The sequence below is a fragment of the Equus quagga genome, chromosome 1, assembly GCF_021613505.1.
Source record: "Equus quagga isolate Etosha38 chromosome 1, UCLA_HA_Equagga_1.0, whole genome shotgun sequence".
Taxonomy (NCBI): domain Eukaryota; kingdom Metazoa; phylum Chordata; class Mammalia; order Perissodactyla; family Equidae; genus Equus; species Equus quagga.
The window spans coordinates 128,747,244-128,764,024 of record NC_060267.1 but is presented as its reverse complement, the minus strand read 5'-3'; the positions used below and the strand labels follow the sequence as shown (position 1 = coordinate 128,764,024).

Here is a 16,781-nt window from a genome sequence, read left to right as displayed (position 1 = left end):
AGCCTCATGAGCCTTCATAATTTAGGGCTCAGGAGGGAATGTGCCTCCTCTAGGTTCTAGCACTCCCTGGGTGTTCCTGAATCCTGGAGTGGTTCCCATGGAAGCTGGATAAACTCTGGCTAATGCAGAGAACATTTCTGATGCTGCTGGGGGGTTGGGAGAGAATGAGGTGGGCTCCGGGTCCTTGCAGACTCTGAATTTCTATTTATCCTCCTGTTTATCAACCCACCCAGGATGGTCTTTCATCAAACTATGGTGGAGACGAGTGTTTCCTGCCTCGCCTTTCCTGAAAAATGTTGCCTTTGACTACCCTGATTTGCCTCCCTTACATTTCCTTCCCCTTTCCCATCTGAGATGTGCTCCGTGATTGCCATCCCAGTTCTCAGAGCTTTTGTCACATATAATCTTGGGAAAAGATAGAGAGGGAGATGGCCAGAGAAGAGAGGCAGAAGGGCTTAGCTGGAGAGGCTGAGTTGAAATATGGTATAAAGGGCTGGGCATGAGGATGCAGGAAGGCGAGAGGAAAATATCCTTGCGGTTAGGGGTGGAGGGAGCTGACAAGATGTTGCCCAGGGAGGCTGCTGGGTGTGAGAAAACTGGGGTGAAGAGGCAGGAGTACTTGGGGGTTTATTAACTGGCTCCTTTTTCACTTTTCATGAGAAACGCAAATAAAAAGAAGAGTTCTTTAAAGATTTTCTCTTAGAGGCTGGACTTCACTTATTTGAACATGACTCTGCAAAGACTGGGCCAGGGAGGCCCCTGAATACATTAGGGCTACAAAAGAATGTCATTATCTCCACTGTGCAGACTGTGCTGGGCACTGAGGGAGCAAATATGAGTAAGAAATGATCCATGCCCTGGAGGAATTGACGGAATTCAAAGATTCTAAGAGGCCAGCATTCCAAGATTCGACTATTTCAGAATTCCATTTTACTGAAATTCTCCGCTCCACCGAGTGGGCTGGGCAGTACATTTCCAGCACTTGAGTCGGGGGCAGAATTTCTGGAAGAAGGCCGTCTGTGTTTCCTCTTTTAGGAAGAGTCTGGGCTCTGCGGAGGTTCTGGGGCCAAAATCCGACTGCCTTTTAAGAGGATCCCTATCACCAACCCAGAGGATAAATTTTCCCAGAACAGAAAGCTCAATGTGGTAAACCCATTACTCCGGCTCCATTTCTGGTCTTTGTCTCAGCTCTGTCTTCACTCTTGGCTGCCTCTCTAAGTGCACTTGGCCACTAGGACAATGCTTGAATTCCAACACAGAGGCCAGCCTTGACCTAAAGCCTTAAAGAGAGCTAAGTAGATTCATTGACCTGGGTCCTGTCGAAGGATAATAGCTTCTGAGTTTAACCCAGGTCCTGTACCTTGGTGAGAAATGGTGTTCAGAGAAAACATTGATCGAGGTTTTGTCCCTATTGGAGGCTTACATATGTGTATACAATTCGCCAACACTCACTTGTGAGTCTTTGATCTCTTAGGGACCAGCAAGAGGGGCTGAGATCTCAGCAGATGGGTAAACAGGACCTAAACGAATGGAGGTGCCAGCTGTCTCTTTTTGTTTAACATTAGTCCCTTTTATTTCTCTTTAGCTTTCACTCATCTGTCAATATTTTTGTTTACTTTTCCCCCTCTCGTGTGTCTATTACAAACGTTTATCCAGCACTGGTCTGCTTTGAACTGTCGTTTGTTAGAAGCTACGACCTTAGCCTCTATAATTCCCTTAGCTATTAACAGTAATAAGAATAATAACAGCCAGCCCTGGTATCTGATTCCCGCTTTATGGTTGACACAGGAGTTTAACTTGCATTACCCAACTTGACCCCTGTGAGGGGGTTAGGAGGTCGTGTACCTTAGTGGTTAGCAAGCGTATGTTTTGGAGTTAGAGAGACTTGGGGCCAAATCCCCGCTTGACTATTGGCTGGCAGTTGGATCCAGGGCAAGTGGTTTAACTTTCTCATTAGCTCTTAGGACTTTGAGGGTTGGATAAACTGTAGTCAGCCTACTGCCTGGTACATAGGTGATGCTCAATATACAGGAACTTACTAGGATCATTGTACCCATTTTACAGATGAAAGCATAGAGAAGTTAAAAGACTTGTCCAAAGCCATACACTCCCCATCCTGGGTTCTTTCCTCTCCGTGAGGCTGCCTGGCATTCCTCCATGAAGCGCCAGTGGGTCCTGATGCCCGCAATCCTTCTCAAGGGATGAGGTCGGCACTCACCCATGCGTTGGGGGATTATCTTTTCACATTCCCCAGTGGGATGAAATACGATGCCTGGTAACGGAGGGACTTGGCCTCTCCCAGCCCCCGGTCAGCGGTGTAGTTTCTCCCCATCTCCAGCCCAGCTGCCCAAGGCCAGCCCGTGCTTGCGATCCCATCTCTACGCCACGGTTGGAACCGAGTTCTCTTGCTTCCTCTTGTGCTGCTTCCATCTCTGCCCACATTCACAAAGCATAAACATTAAAAACAAATGTTGGAGAGCATGCTTGTTCACAGCACTGAATTGTCCCAGGTTATACGGAGTAATCATTGCCAAATACATTTCTGTCCCAATTTCCTTATACCAACCACGTGTTTTATTGCTGGGTGTATTTTCTTCACACACAACCCACCTTTATCAGGACTTCGGGTTATCCGAGTTCTCACAAGGGCTTAGCTTTCCATCCTGGCTGCCAATGTGCACCTTTGTTCACAGACCTGAAACAGAACTAGGCAAGAGGGAACCAGCAATGTTTGGACAAGGGGAGAGTTTCATGTGGCTTTTTTTACAGTCTGGATTCTTCCTGAGGGATGGGAGGCCTTAAAGGCCAAATGTTCTGGCTGAGAGCAGTAGGGGAAACTCCAGGCATTTTCCACTGGTGAGGAGAGTGCCAATGCACGTGGCTGCTCCTGTTGCCTCCCTCCTCCGCCCCTCAGCACTTCAGAGACCCCACTCTGGGCCCAAGGCAGCTGATGCAAACTCATGTTATTGTACGTTTTGGGATCTGACCACTAGGGGATCATAAAAAGCAGGTACCCAAGCATGTCTGTGATACTCAAACTTTAGATTCAATATTGGTATTTTGTGTAATGAGTTCAGCCACTTCCTGTAACGAAGAGGTCGGCACGGAGTGAGGGCTGGGGGATACGTTGTGTTCTTGTAGTCACCGGTCTCCCATCTCTGACAACTTTATTAATGGGTTCTTTGGTAACTCAGCCTTGGTGTATTAGTTATTATTGCTGTGTAACAGATTACCTCAAAATTTAGCAGCTTAAAAAGACAAATATTATCTCTCACAGTTTCTGTGGGTCAGGAATTCAGGAGCAGCTTAGCTGTATAATTCTGACTCAGCACCATAGAGTCTCAAAAGAGGTTTGTTATAAACTGAATGTTTGTGTCCCCTCAAAATTCGTATATTAAATCCTCATGCCCAATGTGATGGCATTTGGAGGTGGGGCCTTGGAGATGTGATTAGGTCACAAAAGTGGAGTCCTCATGAATGGGGTTAGTGCCCTTATATAGGGGGGCCCAGAGAGCATCATCACCCCTTCTGCCATCTGAGGACACGGCAACAAGATGGCTGCCTATGAACCAGGAAGAAGGCTCTCATCAGACATCAAATCTGCCAGCACCTTGATCTTGGACTTCCCAGGCTCCAGAACTGTGAGAAGTAAATTTCTTTGTTTATAAGCCCCCTAGTTTACAGCGTTTTTGTTATAGCAGCTCCAATGGGCTAAGACAAGGTCATAGTCAAAATCTTGGCTGAGGCTACAGTCATCCGAAGATTTGATGAGGACTAGATGATTCTGTTCCAAGATAGCTCACTCACATGCCTAGTCAATTTGGCCTGGCTGGAGGCCTCAGTTCTTGACCGTCTGGGCCTCCCTGTGGAGTTGCTTGAGTATCCCTATGACTTGGCAGCTGGCTGACCCAAGAGAGGGTAACGTGAAGCCACATGTCTTTTATGACCCAGCTTCAAAAGTCACACTCCATCATTTCTGCAATGTCCTAATGGTGACACAGGCCATCTCTATTCAGTATGTGAGGGGAGCACACATGGTGTGAGTACCAAGAAGTGAAAATCACTGGGGGCCACCCTGGAGGCTGGCTGCTGCATTTGGTTTACACATGTTAACAACAGTTCTCTTTTGCAGCTGTTCTCTATTTTCCTGAGGAGCGCTGGTTTTAGACTCCTGCTTGATTATACATGCACAGAGACCTTCCTGTATGAGCGTCAACCCAATTAGGACCAGTGGGGGACAAGGGACTCTCTTGGCACATAGAATATATAGAAGAGGTAAAAACACATCTGTTATCTTCTGTTTATCTGTGTTCCTCAGAACGCAATGTTGGAGTTAATGGAGATGAGCACCAAACACAGGGACTTGAAGGCAAATAGGAAAAATAGCCCAATTTTATTGGTCACTTATTACGTCTTAGGCATAGTGTTAAGCAGCTTACGTGCTCACATAAATGTGTGTATATGAGGCAATGTGGTTATTAAACTTTTTTACAAAAAAGGAAACTGAGGCACAGAGAGGTGAAGTGCCACAGCCCAAAGTCCCACAGCTAGAAAGTGGTGGGGTGGAGATTTGATTGCTGGCTGTCTATTCGAGGGCCTATGCTTGGTATCTCCCCAGTCATTTGTCATCGCAGTGAGAGGACAACGTCAGGGCCGAAAGCATGTATTCACCTGCCTGCAGGGATTCCTGCAAACCAGATCTCCATCTCCCCAAAGTGCAGCCTGAGTCAGGGGGCTTCTGACATGCCCAGTAGGTTTTACACTTCACAAATGGACTTCCGGAAAATATTTATTTAAATCAGAACTCCTTTTAAGGAAAAATAATTTTTATCTCTTTTTTTCCTCCATAAAACAAGACATTCTTATTGCAGAAAACTGGAGCATAAAGGTGTAGAGAAGAATTAAAAGCCACGTGGTCCTGCCCTGCAGAAACAAACACTGTAAACACAATGGGGTCCAAATTGTGTCCCCTCGTCTGGGTGGTTATTACACACACGTTTGAAACAAAGATGGGCAAAGGTGAGAATCTTAGGGAGCACGCTGCACAGCCCTGTTCTGAGGCGTAGGCGTGCCTGTGGGCTGATGACATCTTAAATGATCTCTTCGTATGGGTGATGGGCACCACTTCTTTCAAAGTAAGCATGTGCTCACTTAATAAGTTGACTCTCTTGCATGACGTGACCCCTCTGGCAAGGCCAAGGTCACAGCCAGTGGGAAAGAGGAAGAAAGAAGGGTCCAGGGAGGAAGGAGCATTAGGACTGGCACTTCATGTCTCCATGAATGGGCGTCTGCCCCTCATCCACGAGGGAAAGGAGCCCTGCATGTTCCCCTGCAGCTGTGGTGCTCAGCTGGGCCCTGAGTGACTTGAGCATGGTCTTCCTCCTGTCTGGGGGTGCCCGTGCTCGGAGGAGCTACAAGTGCCCTGGCAGCAGGGAAGCTGGAATTCCTGTCCTGGCTGACTAGGGACAGTAAATTTAACTACCGACCATTGGATAGGGTTTTGTAACGCTCTTGGGTAGTGCACACTAGAGTAGGAGCCCTCTCATCCAGTATAATTGAGACCTTGAGACCTACAGTTGGAGGTTAATCAATACATCAGTCCAAGTAGAGACTTGGCTGGAGGGAGCAGATAGAACCCTAAGAGCTGCCGAGAATGTTTGGAATGCCACTTCAGTCATCACGGTGCACCTGAGGGTGTGAGTTAATTGGGTGGGCTGGGTGGGTGTGAGTCAGTAACCAGAGTTTTCACTGTATAATTATCCTCATTTGATAGATGAGGAAACTGATGCTCAGAAAGTGAGGAATGGACGCTTAAGCTAAACTATGCCTTTCCACTTTAATTTAGCTCCTATTCTTAGAACTATCTCTTCTTTTGTATGGTTTCATTTTTTTTTTTTCAGAAACAGGGGAAGTGACCTGTCATATACTAAGTGCCTACCATGTGCCTACCATTTGCACATTGCATTTCTAATTCGCACAACAGTGCTAAGTTTGGGACTTCATTATCTCCATTTGCTGGGTGAAGAAAGTGAGATGAAGAGGCATTCTGTGATGTGGCCAAGGTCACATTTAGTAAGAGTTTTAGAATTCCATTTGCCACTGTAAAAAATTACCACAAACTTGGTGGCTTAAAACAACACAAATTTATGGTTTTACCTTTATGTAGGTCAGAGGTCCAATACAGGTCTAAAATCAAGGTATTGGAAGGGCTGCATTCCTTCTGGAGGCCCCGGGGTGAATCTGCTTCCTTGCCTTTTGCAACTTCTAGAGGCCGCCTGCTTTCCTGGTCCCTTTCCTCCATCTGCAAAGCCAGAAACATGGCATCTCGCTGACCCTCCTTCTGGTCCTCACATCTCTTTCTCTAACCACAGCTGGGAATGGTTCTCTGCTTTCAGGACTCGTGTGATTAGATTGGGCCCACCAAGATAATCCAGGATAATCTCCCCATCTCAACGTCCTTTACCTTAATCACATCTTCAAAGTCTTATTTGCCATACAAGGTAACATAGTCACAGCTTATGGGGATCAGAACATGGACATCTTTTGGGGTGCACTAATCTGCCTACCATCACAGTAAGTGAAGGATTTGGGATTCAAACCAGGCTCTGTCGATGTTAAGATTTAATATACAAATATGGTCACCAAGGCAGTGTGGTATTGCAGGAGGGACAGACACATAGATTAATTGAACATAATAAAGTCCAGAAATAGACCCACTTAAGTGTGGCCAACTGATTTTCGACAAAGGTGCAAAATGGAGGAAGGATAGTCTTTTTAATAAATGTTGTTGGAACCATTGGACCCCTTTAGGCAAAAAAATGAACCTTGATCTAAACTTCATACCTTGTACAAAAGTTAACTCAAAATGGATCATAGATCTAAATGTAAAATGTAAAACTAAAACTTTTAGAAGAAAATCTTTGTGACCTAGACTAAGGCAAAGAGATCTTAGACATGACACCAAAAGCACAATCTATAAAAGAAAAGAATTTGAAAAATTGGACTTCATCAAAATTAAAAGCTTTGCTTTATGAAAGTCTCTGGTAAGGGATGAAAAGACGAGCTAAAGAATGGGGAAAATATTTTTAAGGTGCATATCTGACCAAAGGACTTGTATCCACAATATGTAGAGAACTCTCTAAACTCAACAGTAAGGAAAAAAAAATAATCCCACTGGAAAATGGACAAAAGACTTGAACAGACATTTCACCAAATGGAGATACAGATGGCAAATAGGCACATGAATATATGTTCAACATCATTGGCCATTAGTAAAATGCAAAATAAGACTGTGTTGAGATACTATGATACATCTGTTGGAATGGCTAAAATAAAAAATACTGACAATACCAAGTGCTGACAAGGAAGCAGAGAAAGCAGATCACTCATATATACCTGGTGGGAATGAAAATGGTGCAGCCACTCTGGAAAACAGTTTGGCAGTTTCTTATAAAGTCAAGTATATATTTACCATACAACTCAGCAATCGATCCTAGATATTTATCCCAGGGAAATGAAAACACTGTGTTCACACTAAAACCTGTACATGAATGTTCATAGCAGCTTTATTTGTAATTGCCCCAAATTGGAAGCTGTCCAGATATCCTTCAGCAGACGAATGAGTTAAAAAATGGTGTTAAATTCACACAACGGAATGCTATTCAGCAATAAAAAGAAATGAACTGTGGATACACACAACAACTTGGATGGATCTCAAGGATACTACACTGAGTGAAAAAAAACCAACCTCGATAGTTACATGTATTTCCATTTATAAAACACTTTCAAAATGACAAAATTATAGTGACAGTTGCCAGGGGCTAGGAGTGGTGGAGGGTTTGATTATAAAGGGAGAGCATGACAGAGTTTCTTTGTGGGGATGGAACAATTCTGTATCCTAATCGTAGTGGTGGTCGCACAAATGGATGCATATGATAAAATTTCACAAATCTATACACCCTCCAAAAATGCATGTAAAAGCTGGTGGATTCTGAGTGATAATTTAGTTAACAGTGTTATACCAAAGGCAACTTTTTGGTAACATGGTTATGTTAGATGTTATCCTTAAGCCTAGTGAAGTGTACATGGAAACTGTAATGTTTTAACAATTTTTTGTGAGTATTAAACATTTTCAAGGGAAAAAGTAAGCACATGGACAAAACTCCAAAATAACGCACCTGGGTCTTCTCACTCCACACTTCAGCTCTGTCTACCTGGCTGGGGCACTCCCCATCTGATGCTTCATTATTTGCCTTTGTCATGAAATTTGAAAAAGAGAGTAAACCAACGTTTTGGTGTTTACAGAGTGTTTCCCAAAGTGTTCTGCTGAACACAAATTCAGCAAGATTTCATGTTCGGCAAGATTGAATATTCTGTGTTCAGGAATGTTTGGGAAACCCTAGGTTAACTATTTACTGAACGACTGCTTTGCAGGACATAAATGCCTATTGTGGCTCTCCAAGAGAGGGCTACAGAATACAGCAATTCCTTTCTTTTGTGCATAGAATCTTTTTTTCCCCTCCCCTCTGGTTGTCCCAAGAAGCTAAGGGTTCATATCCTTGAGAAACACTCTGCTAAAGCATTCATCAGAGAAGAGAAAAGTAAGGACTGTGGAATCATTTCCACTTTAGAGCCTGGCATTTGGCTTCAGGCCCTGGATCCTCTCAGCCTCTTGTCATGTAATTGTAATAGCTTATTGAAGGCATGTTGGAAAAAAAGACGGTCAATCTTCATTCTGTGAAATGTCTGAGTGTTATTTTTTATTTTTATTTTTTGCTGAGGAAGATTTGCCCTGAACTAACATCTGTTGCTAATCTTTCTCATTCTTTGGTATGTGAGCTGCTGCCACAGCATGGCCACTGACGAGTGGTGGAGGTCCGTGCCCGGTGACTGAGCCTGGGCTGCCAAAGTGGAGTGTGCTGAACTTAACCACTAGGCCACCAAGGCCGGCCCCTGAATTTTATTTTTTTGATTCTCCACTTTGAGCAGAGACTTTGGAGAGAATTATTCCTCCCATTCTCCATTCTCAGAGTTGGGAGCCCCATTTCCTATCTGACAGTGGAACTGGATGAGGCAATCAACCCTGGAAGCTGAACATGAGGGGATGGACCTTTGCGAAAGTGGAGTGGAGGGACATGAGGAAGCAGATCCAGAAGGGGTATTTTCTGACAACTACAGAATTGGCCACGTGGTGAACCCTAAGTTTCTAAAGACACACACTCATGAGGAGTGAAACCTGTGGATAGAGAAGACATTCTGAGTAGACTGAAAAAGTCACCCCAAATCTCTACCTTTCTGGGATTATAAGATGTCTCCAGTGCATTAGTTATTTCTTACTGCATAACACGTTACCCTCAAACTTAGCAATTTAAAACAGTAAAATTTATTACCTCACACAGTGTCTGTTGATAAGAAATTCAGGGACGACTTAAGTGGTTCCAGGTCCTGGTCCCTCACTATGCTGTGGTCTTCTGAAGGTTTGTTTGGGGCCAGAGGATCTGATTCCAAGATGGCTTACTTGTATGACTGCCCCATTCATGCTGCCTATTGGCAAGAAACTTAGTTCCTCACCACGCGGACCTCTTGTAAGGCTGCTTGAGTGTTCTCACAACATGGCAGCTGGCTTCTTCCAGAAAAGGGATCCAAGAGAGAGCAAGGTGGAAGCTGTAACGTCTTTTATGATATAGTCTTGGACATCACACTCCATCGTTTCTGCAATATCTTGTTGGTTACACACGTCAGCCCTATTCAGTGTGGGAGGGGACTGCACGTGGCGTGAATTCCAACATGAAAGAATCATTGGGGGCCATCTTGAAGGTTGGCTACTAAAACCTAAAACAGAAAGAAATTATTGAATGAACATCCTTAAATGGATGGTAAGAGTTTTCAAATGGCTAAGTGCATGACCATTTTCTCGAGGTTGTACCACTCTTCCTTTCTGCAAGAAGCAACACAATTCAGGGGTCACAATTTGCCCATTCTTTCAGTGGATAATTATTTATCACCTCTATGTGCCATCAGTTTGCTTAGGACCTTTACAGAGGGAGCCCTGCAAGAAAAGCACATCCCAGGAGCACAGTCAGGCACCAGACAGACAAGCCCAGGAAGTACTGCCTTGATTCATGACCAGACCTGCATATTTGCCATTCATCCTAATCGTCCTTTTAAGTAGGGGCCTCAAGTAATCTCTCCAGCCTGAACAGCACTCTGCCCTTTGTTTGTTTGTTGGATAATGACTTCATTCCACGTGCTCTGCTTAAACGGATCAACTCCTCTCTCCCGCCCCTCTCTCTGGCCATAATTCTTTCTGTTCCCATTTCAGACGGAGACAGGTGCCCTCCAAACCACACTCCCCACATTTATCAAAGCTAAATAGCTTCCTGCTGCCTTCTCGCATATTTCTAAAGGCAAGCTCCTCTCGCCTCATGCGGAGAGCCTGACCTGAACAGGACGCTTGGTTAATGCACAACTTGCCTCTTCCCTTGTGTTCTTTATGTCTCACTCAGAATTCCTGGTTGCCAGCAAGAAACAAACTCTGGCCATCTTCAGCATAAAGACGTTTATTAGAAGGACATCAGAGTTCTTAAAATTGATTGGTGGCTTGGAAACCAAGCTTAGGAAATGGGTGAGAACCCAGAGCTTTCTGTAGGGCCAGGCGGCAGGGGGGACGTGGTCAGCGTGCCCCTGTGGCCACTGTGATGACGCAGCTTCAGCTGCTCCTCTTGTTGTTGCTTCACAGCCTTCAGGTTCAAAGTCCTAGGAAACAGCGTCCCTTTAGCTTGGCCAAGGTCAATACTGGCCCCAGGCTCCAGGGGTGAGAAGAAGCGAGATCTGACATATTTTGTCAAAAAACGGGCAAATGTTTCTACATATATACTAATTGTCTATCCGGCTGTGGTTGATTCGTCACCATGCCATTCAAACTGAAGCTCTCCGTTGCTCAATGAGGAGTCAATTACTTCACGGTCCTGAGGATCCCCCCAGCCTTGTATTTTCCATAAACGAGCCCTCCAAACTGGCAAACACTCTCAAGAAGTGCTTCAGTTGGATATTCTGTTAATTTACCAATAATCATCTTCTAATGCTATTTATTACAGAAAATTAGATGATGTAGCACGAGCAGAAAAATATTGATTGCCGCCCTCTGAATTTTTAATATGGGTATTTGATTTATAAATTAATGCTTCATTTCATTAATTAGAGTAGTGAGGCAGTCTCCCCTCCCAAGCTATGAAGCTGAGGATTATTGTGACTTTTTCATCAGCAATTTTAGGTAACAAGGGTTTATTAAAATGAATTTCTTCCTTGGTCCAGTTTTCGTGTTCTACTCCAGCAAGGAACTTTGCGTTTGCTGGGTTTGTGGTTGCCTTTTTATGGTCTTTCCCTCATCTTTCATTCTCAATCTACTTGCCCATTTTGGCCAACTTTTTTTTCTTTTTGCTGGGGAAGATTAGCCCTAAGCTAACATCTGTTGCTAATCTTCCTCTTTTTTTTTGCTTGAGGAAGATAAGCTCTGAATTAACATCTGTGCCAATCTTCCTCCACTTTGTATGTGGGTCACCACTGCAGTACGGCTGACTAGTGGTGTAGGTCTGCACCTGGAATCTGAACCCGTGAACCTGGGCTGCCGAAGTACGAACCACTACTCCTTGGGGCCAGCCCCTTGGCCAACATTTTTCTGAGCATCGCCTACAGGGGATTGGCCTGGTTGACCTCTACCTTGTCCCAGGACTCTGTAACCTCAGTCTGAAGAGCATTGGGTTCTAGTTGGCCTCAGATTGTCCAAATGTCTGTCCTCAAAACGTAGCCCCAGCTTGGTATGTAGCAAGGGCACAATTAGGTACCGTTGAATGATTGAAAGAATGAGTAAGTGAATAAATGCTTTCTGTTTTTCAAGGATTTTCCAGTGAGTATATTGTTCCATCTTTTAAATTTCCCTCAGAAGTAGAGAAAACACAGCCTGGTTGATCAGAAGCTCAGGTCCTGGAGTCAGACAGAATCCTGTCTTTGCTCTATGATGCTATGTGGTTGATGCAAGGCAAGTAAACTTACCTCTCTGCTCTTCTGTTTCTTCACCAATAAAATGAGAATAATCAGATTTCCTATCTCATGGGGTTGCTTTGTGGTTGCCCTATGCAGAGGGCAGGACCAACCTCCTCCCACCCAAAATTGGTTCGGTGTTGAGACTGATCATGTCACAGACGCACCAAAAGGGCTTGGAAATATTTATAGCATCATGAGACTTTCTGTGGGAGAGCAGGGCAGGCACCCAAGCTGGTCTGCAATGGATTGAAGGGGCAGTGCCCCTTGCTTTTCCTGTGGCCAGGGGTGGGGCTGGGGTGAGTTTCCACACGTGGGCAGAGGTTTTCAGGGCTGGAATTTCCCCACTGGCTCAAGTGAGGGAGTGTCCGGGCTTTCTTATTGACTTGCTCAGATGGGGGGCAAGAGGGGATGGGAATGATGGGGCTTGAAAGCTGTCAGTGGACAAAAATAAAACATGGAGACACTATTACAGGGCTGCTGTGAGAAAATATCCTCTTAAAGCAGTCAGCACAGTGTAGAGCTCTGGTAAGTGTTTAATAAACAGACTATTAATGCAATGTTGGGCTTAATCCTTTTCAGAAGCTTTTGCACCCATCTTATTTCCTCTTTACATCAACTCCCAAAATTAAGAGACCTGATCAGAAGTAGGTCCAGTACAAAAGAAGCACTCGACAAAGGATAGCTGCTGACCTCACTATCACCATGACCATGACCATCACCAGCTTTACCATCATCACCGTCACCATCTTTGTCACCACCATCATTACCATAATTACTGCCACGATGAGCAGCAGCAGCGTCACCAACACCATGATCACCATCACCACCACCAGTGCTCCATCATTATCACCGTCATCAGCAGCATCACCATCACCATCATCATCATCACTGTCATAAGGTTTCTCATAGACTATCCACTTTCTTAGGTTGGAGAGCTAAGAACTATATTTTCTGCATTGTTGCAGACCAAATGACATTAGCTATTAGTAACAAAAAAATAGGGTTAAGAATAAGGAATTTAGTCTGTCAAGTAGCAAGAAGTCCAAGAAGAGTGGTTCTCAAGAGCTCAAAGACATCTTTAAAGTCCCTGGTTCTTTTTTTCTTTCTGCTCTGCCATGCTCATCACATTACTTGGTCCTTGGCTGGTTCACAAGATGAAGCAGCAACATCCACACACAGAAAGGTGTGTTTTGGTAGAAAAGGGGACTGTTTCTTCCATAATTTTCTTTTTAACAGCAAGTAAAATCTTTTACAGAAGTGTCTCCCCACAGCCCCCTCACCATAGCAGTTTCTCCTGATGTCTCATTAGCTGGAATGATGTCACATGGTCACGCCTGAACTCATCGCTGGCAAGGCACGTGGTTTTGCTCAATTCTCACTTATTCCCAATCTGTGGATTGGGTCTGATTCCTCTGAAGTTTACAGGGTGTGCGTGTCAATCCAGCAAGGAAGAGGGGAGGAGGGATGTTGGGTGGGAAATCAACAGACTCTGCTACAGGGCTGGTTGACGGAACCCCTATGCCAGAGAGACAGAACCGGATGGAACTCTCTCAGGTGGCCGAGAGATGGTGGTCTGCTTTCCAGATAGAGAAAAACTCACTCCAATGAACCCAAGAGGAAAAGGAAACTTATTAGGAGACTATTGGGATATGTCACAGAGTCTTAGAGAATGCGGGAGCCGGGGAACGCCTGGGGCCCTCATTCTAGTGCTCTACCCTGCGTGTGTCTCAGCTCTCAGACATCTGGACCCTGCGGAGCTGCATCCTCTCAGCTTCTCTTGGTATATCTGTCTCCTTCTCCTCTCTCTGCCGATATGTGTTCTCCGCTGTGCTGCCCACACCACGCCAGCCCTGGCTTTATAAGGCCTTCTGTTAATAATTCTGACAGAGCTGACTGCTGGTTCTGAGGAGGCAGAATTTGATTGGTGCATGTTGAGCCATGTCTACCCCTGCTCCAATGGGCTGAGACTGGAGGGTAGGCCATGCTGCCTGCTGGTCACCTTGCCCATTCAGCATGGGCTGCATGAGCGCTTCCTCTGAGAAAGGGTGGGGGGACTTTCTCTGGAGGTGCTCAGGCAGGGGAGAAATGACTGCTAGAGGAAAGTTGGGGGTCCGTCTCTTGTTGTGAATCGCTAAATAAACACACTGGAGTCTGCTTACCCCAGCAGCAGCCGTGCCACAGCTGAGGAACCTGAACACACAGTGGTGGCTCCCTCATATGTGTAATGCTTAGAAAGCCAGGACCCCTGTGGATCAGTCCCCAAAAGGTGTGGCAATGAAAAGAACACAGTCAACACCATCAAAAGTGCTTTTATAGGGGCCGGCCCCATGGTGTAGTGGTTAAGTTCAGCATGCTCTGCTTCAGCAGCCTGTGTTTGCGGGTTCTGATCCTGGGCATGGACCTACATCACTCGTCAGCTGTGCTGTGGTGGTGTCCCACAAATAAAGTGGAGGAAGACTGGCACAGATGCTACCTCAGGGCTAATCTTCTCAGCAAAAAAAAAAAAAAAAAAAAAAAAAAAAGTGACTTTATAAATTACTAAATTCCTTTATTTGTATTATCCTGAGCGCTGTGACAATGACAGAGTCCTCACTGATATCCTCGAAATCTTGTTCTATAAACCTCTGTCATCCACTCCTTCTCATGCCACAGACGTTCCCAATACCCATGACCCTTTGCACACACACAACCTAAAGTCTCCTTCAGATTTTGCCCTTGCCTGCCTCCTGTAACCCTGCACCACTCCTTTTTCCTTTCAATTTTCCCATCCCCAAACCCCAAAGAACCTGTCTGGCTGGGCCAGGCCCTCCTTGGAGGGTGGAGTCAGGTAGTGGGCCATAATGGGTAATTTTATGTGTCAATTTGGCTGGGCCACGGGGCCCCGATATTTGCTCAAACATTATTCTGGATGTTTCTGTGAAGGTGTTTTTGGTGAGGTTAACATTTTAATCAGGGGGCTTTGAATAAAGCTTGCCCTCCACAATGTGGGTGGGCCTCATCTAATCAGTTGAAGGCTGTATGGAACAAAGACTGATCTCCTCTGTGCAAGAGGGAATTCTGCTAGCAGACTGCCTTTGGACTCAAACTGCAACTCTTCCCTAAGTCTCTAACTTGCTAGCCTACCCTGCAGATTTTGGATTTGCCAGACCTCCACTATTGCGCAATCCAATTCTTTATAAGAAATCTCTCCCTCTCTCTATACACATGTCCTGTTGGTTCTATTTCTCTGGAGAATCCTGACCAGTAGATTGAGCCAAGCGTGGATCTTCTTTTGTCAGGAGGGGTTGAGGAAAATCTGGGAACACATTTATAGCCAATCTTGATAACACCACAGGTGGGAAGATTCTGGAAGCTGCATTTTGTTTTCTGCAGTTGTAGGTCAGATTTCCTGCCCTGAGCATATTCCCTCCTGGGTGGACATTGAACACCCAGCCAGCTACATGGAACATCAGAGACACCGTGTCCTTCCAACTCCTTGTGTCCTGATCCCATTGATAACCTCCGAGAGCCCCATCTTGGCTCTAGCTCAGTGGTTCTCAGGAGGGACAATTTTGTCCCTGGGGGACATTTTGCAAAGGCTGGAGACGTTTTTGGTTATCACAGCTGGGACGCTTGCGACGTGACTGATATCTAGTGGGTAGAGGTCAGGGATGTGGCTAAACATCCTACAAGACGGAGGAGAGCCCCACAGCCAGCCCCTAGGAAAGAATTATCTGGCCCAAATGTCAGTAGCGCCAAGACTGAGGAACTCTGATCTGGATAATTAACAAGTGAAACAGGCTTTGCTTTCAACTCTGTCTTCAAGAGATGTCTACTTCCGTCCCTCCGTCTCTGTCTTCCTCGCTCCTCCATTTCTCTCTGTCTCCTCTCTGTCTCTGTGTGTCTCTGTCAGTTTCTCTGTTCCTCTCTCTGTCTTACACACACACACACACACACACACACACACACACACACACACACAGAGTCTCTTTTTCCAGTGTCACTTTATAAGCTGAGAGAATTATGACAGAGATTGAAGAGACAGCATTTTATTTCACTGTGTCTCTGTCCTCTAACGCCTCAGAGCTGCCAGCTCCGGGCCTCTGGTGCCCAGCAGAAAATCTGTGAGAGTTAAACGTGTACTATGAGGTGCCTTATAAAACACACAGAAGATGGTCTGACAAGGTCCTTTTCCAGCGCCCCATCCCACACAGTCCCCAGGCAGTAATTCAATTTCAGGGCTTTTCTCCTCTGAAAATAAGTGTGTGATGCCACCCAGGCCCTGGACTGAAACACAGTTTTGTAGTTAGTGCTGGGCATTTCCTTCTCTGGGTAATGGATTTTTTTTTTTCACCAAAAATGAGCATTAAGGAGACACTATTGTTTTTAATGATAGTTTTGTTTGCCTTGGAAAATGCGAGACGTTGCTGCATGATGATAATAAACATCAACTTCGGGTTTATTCTGGGGTTAATGGATTATTATAATGCTGTGGAAAATTATTTTCCAATAAATGTTAAATTTCTTTTTTTCCAAGCCTTCTCTCCGTCTGCCACATGTTCAGTCTTTTCTTCTGCTTTAAAGACGTGCGAATCCCAGACAAATGGGCTGACAAAGCCGGCTGTGCTTCCTTTACCATTTCTGACTCTTTAAAAAAAAATATGCCATGTTAATTGTTAGCCTGCGTTGGGGAAAAGACACGGTATTTGGTATCGTTCCTTAATAGGAGAAGCTTGGTGAACTTCGTGGAAACTTATTTC

The 16,781-nt window shown here is 45.1% G+C and overlaps 1 long non-coding RNA gene across 1 annotated transcript; it reads right to left on the bottom strand.

Annotated features, from left to right (window-relative positions):
• Positions 1 to 2,634: 2,634 nt before the first annotated feature.
• LOC124236245 (uncharacterized) lies at positions 2,635 to 9,825 on the bottom strand. Its single transcript, XR_006887673.1, has 3 exons — positions 9,390 to 9,825; positions 6,157 to 6,301; positions 2,635 to 2,706 (listed from the first exon to the last, which is right to left on the bottom strand). It is a non-coding gene; the product is annotated as an uncharacterized LOC124236245 (long non-coding RNA).
• Between the last annotated feature and the right edge of the window lie 6,956 nt (positions 9,826 to 16,781).